This window comes from Acyrthosiphon pisum, chromosome X, assembly GCF_005508785.2.
Source record: "Acyrthosiphon pisum isolate AL4f chromosome X, pea_aphid_22Mar2018_4r6ur, whole genome shotgun sequence".
NCBI lineage: Eukaryota > Metazoa > Arthropoda > Insecta > Hemiptera > Aphididae > Acyrthosiphon > Acyrthosiphon pisum.
This window is the reverse complement of record NC_042493.1, coordinates 8,086,306-8,094,791: the sequence shown is the minus strand read 5'-3', so window position 1 is coordinate 8,094,791 and position 8,486 is coordinate 8,086,306. Positions and strand designations below refer to the sequence as shown.

Genomic DNA, 8,486 nt, shown 5'->3' with positions numbered 1-8,486 from the left:
TTTAAAGAGGGGCTTATAGTGCTTACGCAAGGGTTTGTGATAATTTTGGACTTGTATATTTTATAAAGGTGGTCAAAACACATGCAGCTTACATAATATTTTAACGGAGTTTAAAAATGCCTACTTCACGGCAACACTGTACAGGATAAGCTAGTACTTGTTACATATTATAAAAAAATATTATATTGTACTGTGCGTAATATTTTACGTACACGTTCGAGAAAAGTCCTGCAACCATGGGTGGGTTTTGGTCAGCGGCGCTCGTCCGTAACGCGTTCAAATTGCCGTCGGCGCCAAAACCAACTGACACACACACACACACACACACACATATGTTATATTAAAGACTGTAGATTCGCCGACGCCGACGCACCCCGTATCGGCAACCGACGCGTACAAATGAACAATAAAAAATATATAATATAATATTCGTTTCTGCGGGTAACGATAAAATAAATCGGATTGTGTTCTCACGCGAATATTGGGCGTGCCCGTCGGCGGGGACTATAGGAATGTAAAATCGTAAGTATATAATATCGGTTTGTAGACACAATAATACATTTATTATATTATACAGCTACAGCGTATAAGTATCCAACACCATCGCCACTCGCCCGGCGCGTTAAGTGTATAACATATAGGTATACAGCTATAGGTCCAGTGGCGCCGGTGTTAAAAAACAATCGTCTACACGACGTCGGGACTAAAAGCTTATTGAAAAACTGATCATCTCTCGAATACGTTTTATGCTACGACCACTTAAAAACGGCTCGCGCGTATATCCTGCAGTCATTCCGAGTTCTTATCGGTAAAGTAAGAAAAAAAATTTAATATTTTGTAATCGTATTTCGAACCGAAGCTGTATGCCAAACAACCAAACATTTCGTTTAATATCGAACTGAAACTGAATCGAGCTTTTGAATTAAAGTATGTCAAACCAAACTTACTTTTACGTCAAACCGAAATAATGTATTTTTCGTCGATAACATAGACGACAATAGACAAAATTACTACATATTGAAAATAAACACCGGAAACTTTTATTATTCAAAACGTTGATTTCTTTTGGAGTTAGGATCAAAAACTATAGAATTAAAAATTTTTTGTTCGATTTCGGTTCAGTTCGGTTTATTTAAAACTAGGTTTGACTTTCGAATGGTTAGACACACCTCTATTTTATTTTAACTCAATTTATTGTAGGTATATCGTATATCTATAAACGAATACGATAGTTTTAGACAAATGGTCAAAACGCGTTTTAGAAGTTAAAAAAAACAGTGTGGCGATCCTAATGATATTCTATACAATCACCGCAAGAAAATTGTTGTTTCTTTGATAAAATTTAATATAAGGGTTTAAACAACCAGTGACGTAAAGTACTTAAAGATAACGCCCATTCCGCATAATATATATTTTACGCGGCTTACGAAACGGAGAATATATTATAATTTATAACAAAATAATATCTTCAGATTATTTGTGTAAATTTAACAGTAAAAGCTGTTATGGAACTAAAAAAGGTATAAGAACAATATTATCTAGGGCAACTCATGATTGGTTTTATATTTTTTTGTAGTTGCAAAGCGAGTTATTATAATTTTAAAAATGTAATATTTTACAATTATATAACTTACTTTGAAATTAAAAATCGGTAAAAGCCTATTATAAGTTTAATAATACTAATTTATTACACCCGTCTACCACGAGGGTGCAGGATCTTTTCGGTAAACTATTTGCAATTAATATTGAATATATCGAATATTGAAAAGTCTTGTACAGTTATGCGTCATATATTTCTTGAAAGTTGGCAGTTGACAGTTTGGCACCACCCAAATATTTTGTCAATGACACTCGTCTTTATTAAAACTATCGCAATGGTAATACGTCACGTCCCAAGTGCATAAGTCTTGAAATTCGTCCAACTATTTGTGGAACGCATTGTGCAAATTAGTAATTTGGCTTTCAAAATATTGACATGAATTATCTCTATACAGGTATAAATTTAATTGAAAATTGAGACTCTTAAGAACCAAGGAAACAAACCTACCTTATTAATGGTTTTATTTAGTGTTTAAGTAAGCCAAACAATTACTGTTAATTGTTACACGTACAACGAAATTGCATGGACAGTGATAATTTTTTCAAAATAATCATATTATGTATTTCAAAAATGATCAGAAACAAAGTTATTGACTTCCAGGACAAATGCGTTGAGACTTGAGGCAAGTCGTATAAATAGCTATAACACCATTATAAATAAATTATACTAAAAGGCCTTCAGGCCTGTTTCTATATCTACCCGAATAATAGAAATAGATGCTATGTAATGCACTATTCTGATGCGATCAAATATTTGGTGGTGGGAGGTAATAATATAATGTATTTATTTTTGTAAAACTGTATATAAATTGATGATATGATATATTATATTATATTAATTAGTTAATTTTCTTTATGATGGTTGTTTTTTTGATCTGCGTAAACAAAATTCCTTTAAAACAAAGCGGTGTAGATATAGGTTGGTAAATTATAGTATATATATATATTATATATATATACTATAACTATAGTTATATTAAGTATTAACCATCCGATTTGAATACAACATGTTCGAAAATAAATTGTGACGGAATATTTCAACTCCCCCCCCCTCCTTAGCCACAAGTAGATTTAAAAATATTTATTTCTACAGCACTAGAACAATATTTTAAAGAAAATTGATTTTTCAACTAGTATTAGTATAATTATTGGTGTACGTCGCGTGAAATATGTTTTAAAATAAGTTTTACACATGTGAGTATTATTATACAGGTCTTGTGTAATAGTATCTTGATGTGTTCCGTGTATATGTGAAATACATATTATATTGATACATCAAAAATACCGGTTCGTTTTTTTTTACTTATATATTCTAAATGAAGACGTTAACATATTATTTTTGTATAGTAGGTAATTTATTCACAGAGAAACAACAAATACTAGATTTGTTTTATATTTGTTTCTATAAAATGTCGTCGTCGTCATGTAGCGGTATCTATCTACAATTATTGTAGGTAAACCATATTCGGAGGATTCGTATAATTCTTACGCATATGCTCATCTAATAGTTACGCGATCGATTAAAAAAAAATATTTTTTTTAAATTGTTTTGATCGTAGATATTATAATTTATTAAATACCTGAAAATGACCTATACATATTACAATACAAATATCTTCGCATTTGTATTGTAACTATTTATATATGAACCTCCTACTGTCGCCAAACTAAAATATTTAACGCGCATGACGTTAATATCAAATACACGGGCGTTTAAGTCACCGATATGAATATTGAAATGTTCGGTACGAAACACAATAATATAATAATATTAATATCATAATAATTTATTGTAGTCAGGGATGGGCATATGCTACATATTATTTATATCTATCGTATTTTTTAACATTTGTTAATTGTATGTGTAGCCATTTAGGTGTAGATAAGCCTAGATTTTGGCAGCAGTGGGAATAGGTTCTGAAGCCCACAGACCTTATAGAGGAGCTCAGTTTTTCCCCCAAGTCAAGTAAATAAAATTGAAGTGATTTACATTTTGCAGCTAACTATAATAATTATTTTTAAAAATGTATCTCGTACCAATATTAGATACAGTATATTGTATATTAAGAGTAAAAACACTAAACAAAAATATAAAAGTATAGGTATAGGTAGGTAAATACAAAATAGTATTTTTTCAAAACCGTTGATTGTATCTTGTATCTAGATACTTTTTTTAAAAATATTTTATTAATGCCCATCCCTGATCGTAGACAGGTAGATATTATTGTGTACACGATATAGGTAGGTACTTATCATACGGTACCTAACCTAATATGTAGTTTCCTAATATTAATCTGCCGACTAAACAAACGGCTATACAGTTTTATGTATTATGTGTAATGCGGTGTGTTTATGCACCTATATAATGTTTACAGGTTTTTAGACATTTAGTACTAACATTAGTATTTAGTACAATTAGAGTAATTAGACAATAAGATATCATTAGAGGAATATTATATTATAACGTATTATGCATACCGACATTTAACAAGTTGTTTCATTTTCTATTTGCCTACATTTCTATTATAAGTAAACAATATGTAATATTCATTTTTGCCTATTATTTTTTTTTTGTCCGTCGTTAAATAACGACTAATCCATCATAATATTATACGTCATAGCCAATATAAACATAGAAATACACATTTATACACGTGTATATTATGCGATATATATTGGGTATATATTTTACAGTAGCTAATTAATTTATCATGGTAGTGTACCTATACCTATAATACCTTATTCAACAATGCACACAATATTTCACAGACACAGAACACTTTCATCTCGTATAATCTCAAAAAAGTGTGTCTAAACGACTATAAACTAGTTAATCCAAATATCGTTCCCGGAGACAGAATTGTAGGTATATATATAATATATATATATGTACATGTATCTATTACATAACGGTAACTGTCATTCAATACGTAACATTATTCCGTCAGCCAGTGAATAACCTATACAGGACACATGACTTATATACAAATGTATTTATTTTATATTTTGTAATTATAGCAAACGATATAATAATATATATCGTACGGTATCTGTAAACTTTCATTAGATACTATTTTATTTTATATTATATTATTAACTATTATCATTATGTGTGTATATGGTTTTCCATGTTATTATTTCCCTATCAGACAGTATGTAAGAAGGACTCATACAGCCATATTTTACCTACGTGTATCGCAATCGGACGATTTTATAACATGTATTTTTTTCCAATTCGGTTGGTGGGTACAACAGAAAAAAACGTTAGGCCCACAAGAAATCTCCAAAATTATGAATACATAGGTACGAATAATTACGAATAATTACATACACGTGTAATTATTGCATCATAAAATATATTTATTATAATTTGGTCTATAGTAAGACAATGCATTTACCTATAACTAATTTGTTATTGGGTATAATCGTTATATTAACTATGCATCTATGATTAATTAATTATGCCTAAATATGTTTGTGTATGTACTTTTAAAATTAAAAAGCTACCAACGCATACTTAAATTTGTATTTTTGGGACTGTATTATTATTATATTTTCAAATCTTGAAACGATTTGTTGCAAAAGTTTTGAAAAACAGTTACACAACACTATTAAAATATTATTATAATCTCTAGTTTTTGTGGGTAATATGAAATTTAAATTAACAGGTTACGAAATAATATCTCCATACAAAACAATGTGTTTATCATTAAATTTACGACAAGGTGACTGACGTGGATTTAATATTTTGTTTAAAAATTAATAGGTATCCACATTCTCATAGTATATGTGCTTATTATATTCTAATAATTCCTAAATTATTAACTATACCGTAAATAGTAAACATAGGAACCTAATTATTAAAAAAAATCCAATTCTCATTTAACACTGAAAAATTATAATAATATTGCATTAACAAATATGCATGACTCGAATTAGGAAGGTACCTACCTCTGTTTTCAAACCAAAGACATCCATTTTCCAAGAAACCATGAGAACAGTTGTTTCCCAGGAATTATAAAATTACATTAATTATTATTGTAAGCGGCTTCGTGTTACTACGTTTGACCTTTTAGTAAGAATTTTAACCTAAAATGACCTTCTGTTTTGTCATTGCTCTTTTTTAAATAATAATAAACAGTTTCGAATTTTTTAAAATTAGTGTCCATCATTTAAATACATAATATACATAATATATAATATATATATATATATATATATTATATATATTATTTGTCGAATATAAGTAGGTATATTTACTTAGATATTTATAATGATAATGTATATTTTATTTTAATTAATATGATTAAATTGGGTAATTTAAATAGTTTAATTGAAATGTGTTCAATAGATCCATATTATAATATAGTATAGTAGTATACAATATGAATAAAATACTTCAGTACTTGGTATCTATCTGAAAGAACAAAACTGATTTGTCATTTGGGAAGCAAAAAAAATATATATTTAGGTTTATATGATTATGTGAGAAAAACATAATACACCATTTCTAGTCTTCCAATAAATGGAAATAACCGAATAATTAAAAATTAGGTTACCTACTTTAAATGTAAATAGCTGGGTAGCTGAAACCTGCGCAGCTAACTAACCTTAAGTATAATAAAAATGTTCAAGTTATGTATAATCAATAGTAAACAATTGTTGGACTACATATAGTTCATATTCCAACAATGTTATATTGTTATTTAGCTAAGTATAAAAGATCATAAACTCGTACCGAGCTTATAGATTTGGTTACACAGTTTTAGAACCTATGGCAAAATATAATAATCAAGGCAACGATACCATAATAATATTGTGTTTGTGACCGTATCTAGAATACATCTATCAATATAATAAATAATAATATAATAGTTTCGAATATGAACGAAACCTATTAAAATCGTCAATTATAATGGAAACCATAATAAATGATAATATATCATTTCAAAATGATCTATTGTTCAATTTTATTGTACACAGGTCCATCGGTGCAAATCATCAATTAAGAGTGTTCTAACTATAGGAGCAATGAGTAAAATTCGCAAGGAACAGGCTCATCCAAATCCTTACCTATAAATAAAACTAATGCTTTAATATTCGTATAACCTTTATATTAAACATAAACATCTTTAGATAAATCTAGACTTATTCAAACTGCATAAAATTAAAAATGAATGTTGTGATTTAAAATGCTAGAGTTGATTTATAATATAGATCAACCATCAAACATAATGTAAATGAAAAAAAAAATTAAAGAAATATTAATGATTACTTGTTAGAATTGCATGCAAATTACATTTTCTAAAAAGCCAATGGGTACTAGGTATTTTAAATAATGAGTGATTGCTGTCAAGAGAATCATCATGCATGTACACATATTTATAATTCAAGGAGTATGTACGTATATTATATTATTACGACAAACTAAAAACGAATTGATTGAGACAATAATATTATGATATCTAGGCAGAGGGTGGTTTGAGATTTTTGAGTATACAATTTATGGTGCAGTGCTTCACCAATAAATTAGTGGGTTTGTTAGCCATTATCTGCAGAGTACAACGTACAATTTTAATTTTCAATAAAGCAACGAATGATAATAACTATGATTGAATTTTATTCAGTTATTAGTAATAACAGGTACTTTTATTACAAATTCCACTGAAGGGGTGGAATGGATGGGTGACCATGTGTCTTTTACCACTTAATATAATACTCTGGTGACTATGGGTGTTACGATATGAGGTGGTATAGCTGAGTTGATCTAGCTCTAGGATTCAGGATGCACCCAAATTCCTTAAGCGCACCCCTGATATTTTCAGTGTGAATATTGTATAGTGATATAACGCTACAGGTATTTAATATTCGACGTGATATTATGCTACTTTCGTACAGAACCACGACGTGCAAGCACATAACTATGTTATCATTCATCATCATTACGCCCGTTATGAAATAAACGTCATTAAAATATAATAAACACCCGCAAAGTCAACCAAATGTCGAGCGTGTGGTAGAATGAAAACGAAAGAAAAAACTCACATTTGAATACGCGGCGGACGATGGACACGATTTAGTCATTTTCGCCAAACATGTGTCGGGAAACCATGCCGTTCGGGGGTTGTATCCGGTCGGACGTTGAACCGGTAAAACTCGTACGGACGCCGTTGACAGGCAGGCAGGCAGGCAGGTGGTTAACTATTGTCAATACTTGAGAAATCGAGTGCCTGCGAATTCCTTGATGTGATAATATCGTGTAATATAATATAATATTGTATACGGTTGTGATGCTTTGGTCACCGTCGGGTGTCCGCGTGCGGCATGTGCTCCGGTGCAGGAAACTGCGTCTGAGATGACGACGACGAAGGGGTCTCGCGGAGAAGAAAAAAAATTAACTCAAAGTTCACTGTGCTCGACGGCGATATCGGTGGTCCGGCAATTGAGTAGGCGATGCTGAGACAATCGACTTAGGCAGGTATCGTGCGTGTGGTAGGTACCCGATAACAAGTGGTTCGTCGGTGCACAGGTCGCCGGTCTCGCGGAAAGACGGTTAGATACTGACGACTGCGGCGGCGGCCGGCCTGCTACTTCTGTCGGCATTATATTGTTATTATATTCTCGTTCTCGTTCTTGGCGGGGAGACGGCCGGCAGTCGACAAGTGTATATACATTATATATTTTACCTGCAGCAGCCTACCACACTGTTGTATACAGCGTGATTCGCCGAGTATGCTCACCCCCTTTTTTTGTCATTTAACAATGTATAATATAGTTATTCGAAAACTTTTTATTTTACATTTTTAAATAGGTATACCTAAATAGACAGAGTTTTCTGCGATTTTTTACATAAAGAAGTGTCCCATGGTGATACAAACTTCAGTTTT

General features: G+C 30.8%; 1 protein-coding gene across 1 annotated transcript in view; it reads right to left on the bottom strand.

Annotated features, from left to right (window-relative positions):
- LOC100165587 (leucine-rich repeat and fibronectin type III domain-containing protein 1-like protein) overlaps window positions 1-8,187 on the bottom strand; it is a 50,422-nt gene extending 42,235 nt beyond the window's left edge. Inside the window, exon 1 of the mRNA XM_001952011.5 lies at window positions 7,645-8,187. The gene's annotated coding sequence lies outside the window, so the exon portion shown is untranslated. The remainder of the gene's footprint in view (window positions 1-7,644) is intronic.
- Between the last annotated feature and the right edge of the window lie 299 nt (window positions 8,188-8,486).